The sequence below is a fragment of the Vulpes vulpes genome, chromosome 3 (genome assembly GCF_048418805.1).
Source record: "Vulpes vulpes isolate BD-2025 chromosome 3, VulVul3, whole genome shotgun sequence".
Lineage (NCBI taxonomy): Eukaryota > Metazoa > Chordata > Mammalia > Carnivora > Canidae > Vulpes > Vulpes vulpes.
In genome coordinates, this window is record NC_132782.1 from 97,399,197 (window position 1) to 97,416,727 (window position 17,531).

Sequence of the window (17,531 nt, forward strand, 5' to 3'; positions counted from 1 at the left end):
TCTGGGCTGGTTCTGGGGCTCCATGAGAACAGCCCAACTCTGAGGGAAATCTGAAGCCAGATCCCTGTTTTCTGTTCCCACTGGCCGGCTCCTCAGAGTACAAGCAGAGGCCCGTGGGCCCTGGCAGGTGCCTGATGCCTGCCCTGGGAAGCTTGCTAATGTCTCTTCCCTCCCTGGTCCCCTTTGCACTACTGGGCCACACTCCAGCGGAAGAACTCTGGGGTGTTTTTTTTTTTTTATGGAAGACTGTACTCTGGCTCAGCGCCTGGCTGGCCGCTGCCCCTTGCCATAGGCTGCCCCATTTCCTGAGGGGATAGGAGGGGGGTGGCACCGGCCCCCAGCCCCGGAACTGGGTGACTCCAGACCTCGGTCGGAAGCCCGCATCTTTCCTGGAAATGTCTGGTTGACTGAGGCATTTCTAGGTATTCCAACAGGCCAGCAACAAAGAAGAGAGTTTACCCAGGACATGGAGGCTCATGGGAAATCCTTTGGGACGTGAAGATCTCTGAGAGTGATTTGATGAGCTCTATGCCCCATGTTGGTGAGGACTCTGGTCCCAGGTGTGCTTCCAGAATGCCAGCAGAGGAAGGCCTGTTAGTGGGAGGCTTGGAGCAAGCATGCTCACTGGTTGCCAGAGAAATGCAAATTCAAACAATGGGATTCTTTTCCCTCTTCAGGGTGGCAGAGTGAAGTTCAAAAGTCTGACAGTATCAGTGTTATCAGGGATGTGGGGGATGTGGTGCTCTCAAACACTGTGAGTGGGAGACCATCTGGGAATATGGGAATATTGACTTTGGAGAACAAGTGAGCACTCTCCAGAAAAATTTTAGTGCCTGTTGCCTAAAAAGCTCTTATATACATGCATAAGGAAGCATGTACCCTGAGGTGTGGTTAATGATGGCAAAAAAAAAAAAAAAAAAAAGCAAACCTGGAAACAATCTAGATACCCAGCAGCAGGAGAATGGCTGAATAAGATGTGGTTGTGGCAGGCAAAATAACTCAAAATAAATCACCTGTGCTATATGCATCAGTATGGCTAGAGCTGAAAAAACACAACATCGAGTGGGAAAAGGAAAAAAGCGTGTTGCAGGAACATAAGAGTACTAGCTATCTATTGTCACGTGACAAATTATCTCCCAAATCAGTGGCTTTCAACCATCACAAACATTTATCATATTCCTACTTTGTGTGAAACATGAATTTAAGTGGAAGGTTGCAGGTCAGGGCTTCTCACGCAGCTGAGATGTCAGCTGGGCTGCAGTCATCCAAAGACTGGAGGGCTGGAGGATCCATTTCTGGGGTGGTTTCTTTGTATGGCTGTCATATTCAAGCTGATTACTTGTGCGGGGCCTGAGCTCCTCCCCCCGCGGACTCTCCACGGGGCTGCTTGAGTCTCCTTACAATATAGCAGCTGACTAGCCCCCAGAGCAAGTGATCCACAAAAGCACAAGGCAGAAGCAGCAGTGTCTTTTATAATTTAACTTTGGGTGCCAAATGCCATTACTTCTGTCATATTCCATTTATATATTCATTTATTAGGAATAAGTTACTGGGGCGCTTGGGTGGCTCAGTCAGTTGTGTATCTGCCTTTGGTTCCAGTGGTAGTCTCAGGGTCCTGAGATCGAGCCCTGTGTCAGGCTGCCTGCTCAGCGGGAACTCTGCTTCTCCCTTTCCCTCTACCCTTTCCCCCTACTCATGCTCTCTCTCTCTCTCTCTCTTGCTCTCTCAAATAAATAACGAAAAATTTTTTTAAAAAGAGAAATACAGGGGATCCCTGGGTGGCTCAGCGGTTTGGCGCCTGCCTCTGGCCCATGGTGCGGTCCTGGAGTCCTGGGATCGAGTCCCACTTTGGGCTCCTGGCATGGAGCCTGCTTCTCCCTCTGCCTGTGTCTCTGCCTCTCTCTCTCTATGTCTATCATAAATGAATAAATTTTAAAAATCTTAAAAAAAATAAAAAATAAAAAGAGAAATACATTGCTAAGTTTGGTGTACATTTAAAGGAAGAGAAATTAGGCTCCACTTTTCAAAGGAAGGATGTCAAAGAATTTGTGGACATATTTTAAAGCTAGCATATGTATGATATGATACCACTTATGTAGTTTTAAAATAATGCATAACACACACAGGCTTAGTCAATCAGAGCCCCCTACCACCCTGACTGTGGTGATAGGATGGATACGTGACACAACCAAAGTCAATCAGAATTCTTTCCAGCACTTGTGTACCTGAGATTCTGTCTCTGTTCTGGGGTTGCTAAGCTTTTAGGATGTGAATCTTGGACTGCTTGAGTCCATTTTGTCCACCACAATTAAGAAAGACTTTCTGAAGGACTGAAGGAAAGATACAGCCCTAATGCAATCATTTGAGTGTCTAGATCAAGACATGCCTGAAATCTGATTCATTATCTCTAGATTTTTCAGTTATGTAAAACAATAAATTCCTCTTTTAGCTTATGCTGGCTTGAACTGGGCTTATGTCCCTCAGCATCACTACTCTCTTGATGGCTACAACTGTTATGGTGTTGTGGTATAGTCAGGGGTCTCCTGAGAAACAGAACCAATAACGTGCACGCGCGCCCACACACACACACACACACACACATTTCACACGATGTCAGTCCCAGTTCAAGCACAGGAGAATATCAAAGTCCAATATCCCCTCTCAACAGAGAGTCAGGTAGAGACGCCTGGGTGGCTCAGTGGTTGAGGGTCTGCCTTCGGCTCAAGGTGTGACCCCGAAGTCTTGGGATCAAGTCCCATATGGGGCTCCCTGCATGGAGCCTGCTTCCCCTGTCTCTGCTTCTCTCTCTGCCTCTGTGTCTTTCATGAATAAATAAATAAAATCTTTTTAAAAAACAAAACAAAAAAACCCCAGAGAGTCATGCAGAGAGAGTGGATTCCCCTTCCTCTGTCTTCTTGTCCTGTTCTGGTTCTTGGTGGATCGGATGATGCACCCCTCGTATTGGGAACGGCCATGTCTTTTACTTGGTCGGCCAGCTGAAATGCTGCTAAGTCACTAAATTTTAGGGTAATTTGTTATGTGGCAATAGGTAACAAATCAAGGTGTTGAATCATGATTGGTATTGTTAAAATTCCCTGATCTTTTCTTAGATCCATATTACTTATCTCTCTTTTTCTAATGTGTTTGCTTGTTAGCATTCCTGACCCCGGGAGGGTTTTTTTGGTATTGTTTCTCAGGCAGGAGAGATTCATTGTGAAATTTGTTTTGGAAAGGTATATATGGGTGGTATCTTTGCTGAACTTTTGCATTTTAGATTTTTTCTTTTCTTTTCTTTTTTTCCTTTTTAAGACTTATTTATTTATTTTAGAGAAAGAGAGAATGAGCAAGGGGAGAGGCAGAAAGAAAGGGAGAGAGAAACCTCTGTTCAGTGACAATTTCTGTGAGTCTCTTGAGTCTTTTTCTTCTGTTCTTCTGGGGATTTAATTATATGCACATCTTTCCCTTGAATCTCTTCTAGGTGCTTATCTTTTGTTTTTCCTTCATTTTCTTTTCCTCTGAATTTTAGAAGCTTCTAATCTGTTCTTCTGATTGATTTGATTTTGTGCAATGTCCAAGCTTCTGTTAACTTGTCTGTGGGTCCTTTTAAAACTCAACAGATATATTTTTCATCTCCAGAGTAGTGTCATGTTCTAAGTGATTTTATTATTAAGAATTGTTTGAGGTTCATTTAAGCATTTGACTCTTGCTCTCAGCTCAGATCTTTTTTTTTTTTTAAGATTTTATTAATTTATTCATGAGAGACACACAGAGAGAGGCAGAGACACAGTCAGAGGGAGAAGCAGGCTCCCTGTGGGGGAGCCTGATGCAGGACTCATCCTGGGACCCCGGGATCACGACCTGAGCTGAAGGCAGGCACTCAACCATTGAGCCACCCAGGTGCCCCTCAGCTCAGGTCTTGATCTCAGATTCGTGAGTTCAAGTCTCACGAATATACATATATATATGTATATATTTGTATATATTTGAGACATTCAACAGCTTCTGCTCTCAAGACCACCAATTAGAGATCTTCTCCCTTACATTTTTATCTTCTGGGCCATCAGGGTAACTTATCCTGGGACATTTGCTCTAATCCCTCATATCAGCATCCCTTTGACCTGCTTGATCTCTACAGATGTGCAGTCATGATTTCCTGTTTATTCTTTTAGGAGGAGGCCTATGTTTGCTCAATGCTAGGCGATAAGATGGGTTACACGGCCTGTTTGAATATCAAAATATTCAAAGAGAGGAGGGAAAAGTTTATATTTACTGTACTTTTACTTTGCTTGCTAAAGCGTCAGCAACCTGTGGAGATAGGGAAAGAGCCTGGGACAGACGCACTGAAGATTTCACTTTTGTGTGTAAAGTGGCCTCTTGTATCTCAGATTTTTTTTTAAAGATTTTTAAAAATTTATTTATTCATGCCCTGAGCTGAAGGCAGAGGCTCAACCCCTGAGCCACCCAGGGGTCCCTTGTATCTTCAGATATAACTGGAGCATTGACAACTTCTTAAATAAAGCCAGCTGGTCTTCCTGAGGGCCATGTACAGGGGTCACTTCTTTTAATGTAGCACATCTCTTGGACAGGGTTGGACATATGAGCCGAATCAAATTCTGTTCCCTCCCCACCCCCCATCACCCTCACACACTGGCCCCACCGCTGTCCCTAGCTGGTGTGCTTGCCACTAGCAGGGACCATGGGGATCTTCGTGCCCCTTCCACCTGGTCCTTAAATGGGCTTTTCAGTTGCCTGGAATGAAGCCTGGCTTGGCAGTCCCTCCCCTCAATCTGGTTGAAGCTCCCTGTATCTTACGGAAATTCCTGAATGCTGCTGGCCTGCCATAAATGGGGCCCCTCCCTATTTCCCATCTGTGGGGTGGTTTTTCCTCATGATAAACTTCATGACCCCTTGCCTCATCCTCCTTCGCTTGGCTCACCAAGCCATGCTTCAGGCCTCAGCCTAAACCCTGCTTCCTCAGGGAAATGTTCCGGGAAGTCCTCCCAAGTGGGTACCCTACGTTGTGCTCTTAGGAATTCTTGTATTCCGGCTGTCACAGACCTCACCACCTGGGATTTTAACTCTGTTCACTGATGTGTCTTCCCCTACAGCCTTGGTCTCCAGAGCGTGGCAGGGCCTATTTATTCATTCGAAAAATATTTATGGGGAGTCAAGTATATGTGAGCCACAGGGCTAGGCACTGTTTTTGTCTCCTGCCCAGGGCCTGTCACAGATTGTTTAGTAAATATTCGCTGAAAGAATAAATGGCAGCTTCAGGGAACCAGGCTAAAGATGGCGGCCGGGGGTCAGCAAGACTGGTGGAACACTGGTGGGTGGGGCTTTACTGCAGCTCCAGGGAGCAAAATAAGTCCTAGGGTAGAGAGAACCGAGCTCTCCTAATCTGGGCCCGTGCCCTGAGGTCTGGAGGCCTGCAGGGGGAACTGCCTGATAGTGGCAAGGACTGTGCCAGGGCTGAACACTGGGCAGACCCTCTGCCATTGTCCAAAAAACACCAGGCCCGAGGAATGCAGCACGTCTGCAGCCGAGTCCTCCCTGGCTGGGGTTCTGGACCCATGAGCCACTACCCTGGAGTGTAGGAAGTGTTTAAGCTTATGGACTTTGCAGTCAAAGAAATTTATTTAAGATCTCAGAGCCTCCATTTCCTTTTCTGTAAAATGGGGACAAGACTGGTTTCGTAGGCCCCTGTGGGGCCCAAACAAAGTTATTGTTGAGTATAGCACATGGGCTCTAGAGTCTGGCATAGAGTAAAAGTTTTATCAATGTTAACGATTACCATCTAGGCTTGCTTTTATCATCTATCGTGCATTTCGGGGAAGATAGGAGGAGTAAAACTTTTGCCCCAGTCTGGAGGGATAGCTTCAGCTATCTCTTAGAGCCCCGGGTTTGCGCCGGCCTGGAGAAGGTGAAAGGCCCCTTCCTGGGCCTGTGCCTTCCCAGACTTCTCTGGGGCCGAGTTGTGGTGCAGAGTAACTGGGTTTTCCCTGGCCTGCTTCCCCTGTAGGTAAGGCCTGGCCTAAGGCTGCCGTGAGAAGGTAAAAATCTGAGCACTCGCCAACTCTACTTACTCAGAGTAAAATATCCAAAATCAAAGGTGGTCTCAAATATCAAGGGAAAAAAGGTAAATGACAGGGCTACCCTGGGACCAAGGAGAGAGGAATGTAGGCCAAAGGAGGTTGAAAGAGTCTCTGATGAAGACCTCTGTCCCCAGGTTTAGAAGTGTAAGTTATGGCTCTGGTCCAATGCACTGAGGCAACTCTCCTTTTAAGCCTGCCTATCATTTAGGGCTTGGTGACTGATTGGATCAGGGTGGGGCAGAATGATTTCCAGGCGGTATTGCCTGACTTTCTGGGTAGATAGAAGTGCTGCCAGCTGCCATTTTGGGAAGATGAACATATTTGGGGAGGGAGGGAGAGGGACCAAGTTCAGTTTTGAACATAACTTTTTTTTTTTTTTTAAGAGAGGGAGTGTGTGCAAGTGAGGGTGGGGAGGGGGGCCATCCCCTGAGCATGGAGCCCAATGCAGGCCTTGATCTCACAACTTTGAGATCATGACCTGAGCTGAAATCAAGAGTCGGAAGCTCAACTGACTGAGCCATCCAGGCGTCCCTGAGCTTAGAGAGGGACTTTTGAAGTGCTTGAAGGGTGTTGATGTAGAAATGGCTAGAAGGCAACCAAAAATGTGGATCTGGAGGTCCCAGAGAATCATATAAAGTTATAGAATTAAAACTGCAAATAAGGAGGTGATGACCGCTGCTACAAAGGAGCAAGAACAAGATAGTCCGGAAGTGTGAAGTAAAATGAATAGAGAGGCAAAGAGAAAACCATGGAGAACTGCCACTTGGAGAGGGAAAAGGGTGGAAGGGAAGCCAGTAAAGAAGATGGGGAAGAAGGAAAAATTGGAGAAAGAAGAGCAAAACCAGGAACTAGATGGGATACCACCAGGCATTTTAAGAAGAATTTTGATTGTTGGAAATGAACTGTGATTGGATTTTTAAGACATGGAAATATCCTTCACTCATAAAGAAATGGGCAATAAAACAATGAAGAGGCACCATTTTGAAAAAATCTTCCAGTCTGGCAAGAACAGGAAAGTTTCACTCTGTCTCGAGAGAGGATGTGGGAAAACAGGCACTCTAGAAGAGTAAAGACACACACCCTTTGGCTTAGCAATTCCACTTCTAGGAATCCATTGGATGGATATGCTTATCTATGCTCGCAGAGGGGTACGTACAAGGATATTCACTGCAGCACAATTTGTGGAAGCAAAGGGTTGGAAACAACCTAAGTGTCCATCAGTGGGGGAGTTGCCAAATGGCACATTATTTCAGGGGAGTATATGGGGTTGTTTTTTTTTTTTTTTTAAATTTTATTTATTTATGATAGGCACACAGTGAGAGAGAGAGAAGCAGAGACATAGGCAGAGGGAGAAGCAGGCTCCATGCACCGAGAGCCCGACGTGGGATTCGATCCCGGGTCTCCAGGATCGTGCCCTGGGCCAAAGGCAGGCGCTAAACCGCTGCGCCACCCAGGGATCCCGTATATGGGGTTGTTAAAACACATAAGGAAGATCAATAAGTACTAATGTGGAACAATATGCAAGATATTTGAAGTGAAAAAAGGTCAAAAGCAGAATACAACAAGACATGCTATGATTTATGTAAAAAAAGGATAAGGATGTGGCCTTAGAGCCAGACTGTCTTGGTTTAAACCCCAGATCCACCACTCCTTAGCTTTGTAACTGGAGGAAAGTTACCTGTTTCCTCAGCTGTCACCTTTACAGTATGATCAGTGACATGGAGGAGATTTACTGTTCCCTCATGTACTCTCTGAATTTTTTTTTTTAAACCCTGGGCATGTGTTGCCAATTTTTTTTTTTTTTTTAGTTGAAAGTTTCAACTGAAGAAGGTACATGAGTAACAAACAAGTACGTGGAAAAGATGCTCAAATTCATTCATCGTTAGGGAAATGCACATTAAAACCACAATGAGGGGCACGTGGGTGGCTCAGTCAGGGAAACGTCTGCCTTTGGTTCAGATCATGATCCCGGGATCCTGGGTTCAGGCCCTGCATCCAGCTCCCTGCTCAGTAGGGAATCTGCTTCTCCCTCTCCCACTGCCCCTCTCCCTCCCCTCATGCTCTATCTCTTGCTTTCTCTCTCTCTCTCTCTCTCTCAAATAAGTAAATAGTCTTTAAAACAACAACAACAACAACAAACCACAGTGAGGTATCACTTTACTAGTATGGCTAAAGCTATAAAGCGGACAATTCTAAGTGCTGTGAAGATGTAGTGCAATGGGAACTTGCATACACCACTGGTGGGAATGTAATATCGGATGGTCACATTGGAAAAACAGATTGGCAGCGTCTTACAAAGATAAGTACAATGTGCCAGCACTTCCACTCCTAGAAATTTGCTCAAGAGAAATGGAAAACGTATGTTCACAGAAAAGCATGTATTTGAATGTTCTTAGGAACATAATAGCCCCAGGGGATCCTGGCTGGTTCAGTCAAAGATCTCAGGGTGGTGGGTTTGATCCTCACGCTGGATGTAGAGATTACTAAAATAAATAAATAAATAAATAAATAAATAAGCCCCAAATTGGAAACAATCCAAAAGCCCATCAACCTGGGAACGGATAAACAAGGTGGTGTATCCATAGGATGACATATAAAGGAATGAACTACTGATATGTGCTACACTGTTGATGAATCTTTTTTTTTTTTTAATTTATGATAGTCATAGAGAGAGAGAGAGAGGCAGAGACACAGGCGGAGGGAGAAGCAGGCTCCATGCACCGGGAGCCTGATGTGGGATTCGATCCCGGGTCTCCAGGATCGCGCCCTGGGCCAAAGGCAGGCGCCAAACCGCTGCGCCACCCAGGGATCCTGATGAATCTTTTTTTAAAAAAGATTTTATTTATTTACTTATTTGACAGAGAGAGAGAGAGAGAGAGAGAGCATAAGCAGGGGGAGAGGGAGAAGCAGGCTCCCAGCTGAGCAGGGAGCCCGATGTAGGGCTCGATTCCAGGACCCTGGGATCATGATCTGAGCCAAAGGCACACGCTTAACCTAACCGACTGAGCCACCCAAATGCCCCAAAAGTGATGAATCTTAAAAGCGTTATTCTAAGTGAAAAAAAAATCCAGAAACAAAAGCTCAAATAGTATTTGATTACACTCATATATAAATTCAAGAAAAGGCAAAATTATGTAGTAAAAAACAAATTTTTGCTTGCCAGGGACTGGGGATGGGAGGAATTGACTAGAAAGAAGCACAAGGGAACTTTTGGGAGTGATGGAAGTATTCTATATTATGATCACGGTGGTGATTGCAACTGTATGTTTGTCAAAATTTGAATTAGATACATAGAATTGAAAAAAAAATTGAAAAAAAAATTGGAAAAAAAAGATACATAGAATTGTGAATTCTATAAACAAAGCTGGATTAAAAAAAAAAAACAGGCTCAATCTAACAACCATAATTTATTTTTAAAGGATGGGCCAGTCTATGCCATTCAGTGACAATGGGAACTTAAACAGGATGAGGCTGAGAAGGGCCCGGTTGGTTGGATGCTTCTGTGGCCCACTTTGCTGGAACATTGTGGTGTGGGAGGGATGAAGTTGAATCTCAGATTGTAAGGAGTTTGAGGTCACCAGAGAGTGGAGAAGTGGAGGCAGCCATCTGAGGTCATCTTCCAAGAAATTTAACTGTATCTAGATACCCAATAGACACAACCCAACCTGTCTGGTTACAAAAGAAATGCAGATTAAAGCAACACTGCTGTGGCCCATCTGATAACCTGGCTGGGCCTTGGTTTTGGGAAGTGGTGCATAATCTTGTAGAAGGCAATTTGAAATCAAAAGACCTCCCCACCCCCCAATATGTTGACTTTTCAATCTGCCCACTCCACTAGGAATTTATCCTAAGGAAATCATTGGACAACTAGGCAAAGGAAGAGTTATTAGGTTGTTAAATCAAACAACCCCATTTATAAGGGGACCTGGGTGGCTCAGTGGTTGAGCCTCTGCCTTCAGCTCAGTTTGTGATCCTGGGGTCCTGGGATCAAGTCCTGCATCGGGCTCCCTGCATGGAGCCTGCTTCTCCCTCTGCCTATGTCTCTGCCTCTCTCTCTTTGTCTCTCATGAGTAAATAAATAAAATCTTTTTTAAGAAACCCAAAACATACAAAAAACCAAAGTATTGTTTATAATAGAAACCATTGAAAACGGCCTATGTATCAAACCAGAAAGGACTAAGTAAAGTATTGGTATATTCATCCCGGAATTTGCTTTCAGCCTTCAACATTTTGTGATCTATATAATAATCTGGGAGAGGAAAGGACTGGGTGAGTGGGAAATGGAGTATCTTTATTTTTGCTAAATGCTTTCTTCTATCTTCTGAATTTTGAACCATGAGTATTAATTACCTATTAAAAAGTTAAAAGAAAAATTTCAATCAAATAAAAATTATGATCTGGAGCTACCATTGCTAACATGCAGGACCATTTATAATACAGTATTTAGTGGGAAAAATACATTGAAGAGGAGGGTGAGTATATTTTTACAAAAAAGGAATAAAGATTTGGGGCACTTGAGTGGCTCAGTCAGTTAAGTGTCCAAGTCTTGATTTCAGCTCAGGTCATGATCTCAGGGTTGTATGATTGAGCCTCATGTCGGGCTCTGTGCTCAGCATAGAGCCCGCTTGAGATGTTCTCTTGCCCTCTCACTGTGCCCCTCTCCCTGCTTTATAAATAAGTAAATACATAAATAAAATATTTTTAAAAAAGATTTATATGGATAAAACATGGCAGGGGAAGAATATAATGTTAGCTGTAGCTGTGTCTAGATGGTGGCTTTGGTGACCATGATTTTTTTTTCTCTTTTTATATTTGTACTGCCTAATTTTTAAAGGAATGATTGGCCTTGTCTAACTAAAAATATACTAGTTTTGGACACTGGTGGGAAAACTGGAGAAATAGAATACAGTTTGTAGTTTAGCTCATAGCATGGTACCCATGTCCATCTTGTGGTTTTGACAAATGTGCCATGGTTCTGTAAGGCGCTGATATTAGGGCAAGCTGAATGAAGGGTATATAGGAATTCTGTACTATTTTTGTGACTCACCTCTAAATCTGAAATGATTTTTAAAAAATATTTTATTTGTTTGTTTGAGAGGGAGGAAGAAAGAAAGAGAGAGCGAGCATGAGCAGGGGGCAGAGGCAGAGGGAGAGGGTAAAGCAAGCTTCCCACTGAGCAGGGAGCCCACACAGGCCTTGATCCCAGGACCCCAGGACCCCAGGATCATGAGCTGAGCCAAGGGCAGACACCTATCCAACTAATTCACCCAGATGCCCCCTAAAATGATTTTAAAATAAAAATTCTCTCTTTTTAAAAAAATTCTCTTTAAAATGTTTTTAAAAATGTTTCCTGACAAAATATCATCTTTTAAAATATATTGTTTATTTATGAGAGATGCTGAGAGGCAGAAACACAGGCAGAGGGAGAAGCAGGCTCCCTGTGGGAGGCCGATGCAGACTTGATCCCAGGACCCAGGGATCAACCACTGAGCCACCCAGGCATCACTAAAATATCACTTTTTAAATGATAGCATTGTAGGATATAGATAGATATAACCATCCCCACCCCCACCCCACACACAAAATGGTAAAGGAAGGAGGAAGGTAGGGTATGAATAGAGAGGGATTTCAGGACAAGAGCATTTTCACAGGCAGAGAAGGGGTCAGGAGAATGGCCGAGAAGCAAGAAGGGGAGCTGTGGATAGAGCAAGGTGGCTGAGGCAGGCCGGTGGGATGGGCTAAGGTAGACAAGATGCCTCTTTGTCCAAGACTGGAGAGAAAAGAACAAAGAGAAGAGGGGGTGTAACTAAAGCTTACTGGCAGAAGAGTTTATGCCAACCCATCTGGGTTTTCACTGGGAGGTAGGGGCCAGCTCACCTGCTGAAGGTTAGGGCGGTGGGAAGGTGTAGAGCTTGTGGAGGACAGAAGTCCTGGAAGCTGAAATGAATCATTCAACCCAAATGACCATGAGACAGCAGTCTTTCTCAATCTCCCCAGGAGATAAGAGGCACTTGGAATGTGTTAAAATCATGAAGTCCCTAGGTCTTCAATTCATACCTACTTAATCAGAAATTCCTGAGGAGAGACCTGATAATCTTTATACTTAACAAGTGCCCCGGGAGGTTCTTCCCCAGAGAGAAGTAGGAGGAACAGCAGAGTAAAAAGAATTGTTCTGAAACCTGGCTGCCCCAAGTGCACTTTTGGGATCATCCGCAGTGGCCTCACCTGGAAGCTGCTGAGAACTGCAAGCCTCACTCCAGACCTAAGAAATCAGCAGTTGTGTTTTAAATTTGATCTGTAAGTGAACTGTGTGCACATCAAAGACTTAGAAGCGTTATGCTAAGTAACTCCCATTGCCCTCCCTAGGTACGATTGACGATTGACGGATTGACACAGTGACATGACTGTCCCCAGTGGTGAGCTCGCAAGCGCGAAGAAAGAACTCTTATTGAAACTGAACAGGGTTGGGAGGTTGGAAAGAGTAAGATGATGGTGGTTGAAATGTTTGAGAGCAGAGGGTCTAGAGTGGAAAGAAAGTGAGGAGCAAGGCCTGATGAGCTGGGAGTCTAGGGAAGGCTGAGGGTGTCTGGAGATTTGGATTGGGTCAAGAAGCTGGGGTGGAGGGAGTACAGAATAGGAAGAGTGGACAGATGGGGGGAAGTTCATGGCGTGGCCTTGGGGGTGGATGGCTCTAGAAGAATGGAGATGGAAGCAATTGGAATGGAGGTATTCATGGAGTTGGGAGGTCTCCAGATTGAGTGGTTTCTTCACGGTTCAAATTCTAGCTGCTCAAGGTGAGGATCTATGCTTGTTTGTGCAGCCACCATTCTTTGGGGATCCCCGTGATTTGGGGTAGGGCCTAACTCCCCTATGTGAGAAGCCCAGTGGGGAGCTTCCCTCAGGGAAAGCTTTGTCCTCAGAGGTAAGTAGACTGCTTTCCCTTTGCTCCTCCACCACCGCTAAGGACATAGTTTCCAACTCCCTGATGTGAGAAGCTAGTTGGAAAGTGCATTCCTGGAAGGCTTGTCTCCCCGAGAGATGCGCAGCGCATTTTAGGGCTCCTCCAAACCTACTGTGGAGCTGGGTTCTAAAGCCCTTAATTGGGAGGCCAGTGGAAAGCTGCCCTCAAGGGGTGCTTGTTCCCAAGGTTCAGGATAGTGAGTTCCATTGGGCCTCCAGCCTAATGTTGAGCTTCATCTTCTGGCCACCGTGCTTGGCTCAGAACTGAGCATGTGACCATTCAGAATCACTTGATGAGTCTGATCTACGTAAGCTGGGCAAGAAGAACCCCATCTCTTTACATGTGAATGAATCAAAGCAATATAGGTTTGCTAGGGGGTGGGTGGATGTCAGAGGTGACATAGGCAGGGATGTATGAGGGTGGTATATCAAGTGCCTAGGGCCTCAAAGGAGGGGGGTAATAAGGAATGGCATGGAAGTAGCAGAGAGGGTCCAGGAGAACATCAAGAGCACCTCCAGAAATGCCTGCCAGCAAGGGAGCAGCCTCCACCAAAACCTGATAAGCAAAGACTGGTCACTAACTGGGCCTGGCCCTAATGTGGGTTGAACCCTGATCCTGACCACAGATTGACTCCTGACCCTGACTGTGGGTTGGGCCATGAAATGACCCTTGACTCGGGGCCCTTGCCAAGCTCTGATCCTGTTCTTTTTCTCTTTATTCAGACTCTGTGTAAAGTCTCTAGAGCCAGCTGGCTGGCTCAGGGCAACCACAGCATCCTACTATTTCCTGAGCTGCATCCATCACTTGTGAGGACCTAGGACATTATTTCAAGATCTCAAGTCTTGGCCCAGAAATCCAAATACAGTTTTCCATCTGGAGAACCAGCTAGTGACTTCCCAAATCTTCCCCTCTCTCTGCCCAAGGGGGAGGAAATAATGAGGACACTCTCTTGGTTCCTGAGGTTCCTGAGGTATTCTGTAAGCCTGTCCATCTCCATAAACTGTCCACCAAGTATATGAAAGGGGTTGCTGACACTTGTCTGTCCCTCTCCCCAGGTCTACATTACAGAGGGGTTTTCCAATGGTCCAGTTTGGTGAATTCACAGGTGTCCGGCTGTAAGCCAGGAAGTTTAAGTCAGTAAAACCAGATGCCAGGGCTGGACAACTGCCTCAGAACCCTCGGGAGTTGCAAAGCCTGAACTGCTTTTTTTTTTTTTTTTTTTCCCATTAAAGCTAGAGCAGCTTCTGGGACGCCTGGGTGACTCAGTCAGTTAAGTGTCCAACTCTTGATTTCTGCTCTGGTCATGATTTCAGGGTCCTGAGATCAAGCCCTGCTCATGGCTGGGCATGGAGCCTGCTGAAGTTCTCTCTCCCTCTCCCCCTCTCCCTTTGCCCCTCCTGCCCCCCTACCCCACCCTTGCAAATGCACACCATGCTCTCCCCCTCTTTCTAAAAAGGAACAAGATATGGTAGTTTCTTTTCTTTAAAGATTTTATTTATTTATTCATTAAAGACACAGAGAGAGAGGCAGAGACACAGGCAGAGACAGAAGCAGGCTCCATGCAGGGAGCCCGACGTGGGACTCGATCCCGGGTCTCCAGGATCAGGCCCTGGGCTGAAGGCAGCACTAAACCGCTGATCCACCCGGGCTGCCCACAGCAGTTCTTTTATCACTAAGTCCCCGAGGACATTTTCCTGTGGTCCTCACTGTTCTTTGAAGCCAGAAACTGCCCCTCGGGCAGCAAAGAAAGAAAAATTGTAGCTGGCAGTGGTTGGCTGACCTTAGCCCAGGTCAACCTTAGCCTGCCTACCTATAGGCAGCCTGGAGAATGTCCGATTGGGACATTTTTACATTAGATCCCTAATGTAAAAAGCAACCACAGAAACCTAACACTAGAAAACCCTACCGAGGATCTTTCGTGAGCCTGGCCCTCAGCTAAGCACTTACTATCTGCTTTATCTCATTTTATCCTCAAAATAATATTAGATGGTAAAAATTGTTATTAGCCTCTCTTTACAAATGAGGAGACTGAGGCATGGACTGGTCCTGTACTTGCCCAAAGCCACCCAGCTGGAAATTATTGGGATCTGGATTTGAACCAAGTCCCCAGGACCAGGTAGTCTGGCTTTGGAGCTTGTTGGATGGGTGGGTGGTAGGATGGATGGATAAATGGATGAATGAATTGACAATGGATGGGTGGGTGACTGGAGGTATTCGAGGAGGCAGCAATTTGTTCTGAGGTTGGTGGGGACTTGGGACTGACTTGCTGTGGGAGGTTGGCAAGGAACCATGGGTAGCTAGTCTCACTGTCTCACCAAAGTCCTCTTTGCTATTCTTCTCTTTCTCATATTCTTGCTAGGATCGCTGTCATGTTGCTGGGTTGGAGCGCCCTCTGAACTTGATCAAGTTCCCTCATGTATGAAAAGAGAAGCCAGAAGATCCATCGAGGAAGCCTGTCAATGTGGTATAAGGGCTGGTCTTTATTTTCTTCTGTGTGCTTTTCTGAATTTTCCGATTTTCTGCAATGTGAAGCAGGTCTCTTGTTTATACTAAACCAGCATACATTCTTCCTTCTTGTGATAGCAGTTCCCTGGTGGGGATCCTGGAGTTAAATCACTCCTTAACTCCCTGTCAATGCCGCTTTTTAGGAGAGGAGGCCATTCCTCCAATGCAGAAATAAGCATATGGTCCAGATCTGGCCAGTCACAGTGTTTCACCCCTTTGGCCACAGTGATTGGCCAAAAGAAGAAGAGACGCTCACCCAAGTGTGTCCAATGTGAGCCCATGAGATAACTCTTTTTTTAAATGGTTGTAAGAGAGAGGCTTTCTTTCTTTTGGGGGTGCTGAGAGATGGGATACACATCTGGGGCTTCATCATCCTTTAGCCCTCTGTGAGGGGGTGTGTTTGAGAATGGAATTATTACAGAGTACAGCACAAGGGAGAGGCGAGGGGTGAGAGTTCTGATCGTATTATTTCAGTCTCTGGATCCAGCCAGACCTGAAGCTAGGAATACATTTCTGGTTATTGGAGCTGAAATGTAGCTGAAAGGTAGCTCTTTCCTTCTCAGTCCAACGTGAGTTAGGTTTTTGGCACCTACAGACAAGGTTTCTTTTTTTTTTTTTTAAGATTTTATTTTTTTATTCACGAGAGACAGAGAGAGAGAGAGAGAGGCAGAGACACAGGGAGAGGGAGAAGCATGTTCCATGCAGGGAGCCTGATGTGAGACTAGATCCTGGGATCCAGGATCACACCCTGGACCAAAGGCAGGCGCTAAACCACTGAGCCACCCAGGGATCCCTGAAGACAAGGTTTCTAATGCAACATGTATCACTCTTGTATAAATACAAATGCAAATTTGTATTTCGAATAATGTTATTTAAAAGGAAAAAAAGACAACCACCAGATTCCTGAGGACACACAGTCAGTCCACAAACAGCTATCACACAACCATTCATCAACAAACACCTGCAGGTCTGGCCAGAGAAAGGGAACAGACAGCTGGGAAGATTCCTCCAGGAGTGTTCCTGGAGGAGGGTGAGGGAACATTGGAACAATCAGCTCTGTTTCACCTTCTCCTGCTCTGTCCAGTTTCCAGCTGGGCACAATGAGACTCCTTCAGCCTGTAGCCTGCAATTAAAGCACATGTCTCAGGAATCTTGCTGATCCAGGCTCCTTCTCCACCCTGGGCTGGTCCTGCCCCGGGAGAGAAGGTGAAATGATTCCAGAGCTGGCTGGGGGGTGCAGTGGCTTCATGGGGAGACCAGGCCTGGCCGGGGAACTTCCCAGGGTACCCATACTGAAGGATGCCTGGCTGTCTCTGTGGGCTGCCTTCGTGGAGGAGGGAAGGGATGGAGCCGGTGTGATATTTGACTCTTCAGGGCATTTCCTGGAACACTGTGTTGCTTCTAGGATGCTGTTAATGTCCACGCCATACCTATCTTATAACTCACTCGTCATTTTCTCCCTTTTCTGAGATTTTAAAAAATTGTGCAAAATCATGCACTATAGAAGAGTAAAACACCATGTTTGGGTAAAAGGAGAAAAAAAGAGGGAGACGCCTGGATGGCTCAGTGGGTTAGCGCCGCCTTCAGCCCAGGGTGTGATCCTGGAGACCCGGGATAGAGTCCCACGTCAGGCTCCCTGCATGGAGCCTGCTTCTCCCTCTGCCTGTGTCTCTGCCTCTCTCTGTCTCTCTCTGTATCTCTCATGAATAAATAAATAAAATCTTAAAAAAAAAAAGAGGAAAGCACACAGCCGTGTTTGCACTGCCATTTAAGATGAGAAATTGATCGTTGCTAGCCAGTTCTGCACTTGCCTGGGGTACTCCCGCCCCCCAGGAGTTCCTGCTGTCCCGCGGTCGGTGCCTCTTGCTTTTCTTCATAGTTTCACTTCACTGTTCTTCTTTAAGTAGATTTATTTTCGACTCTTTTATTGAGGCAAAATTCATATAACATAAAGTTAAAACCCATTTAAAGTA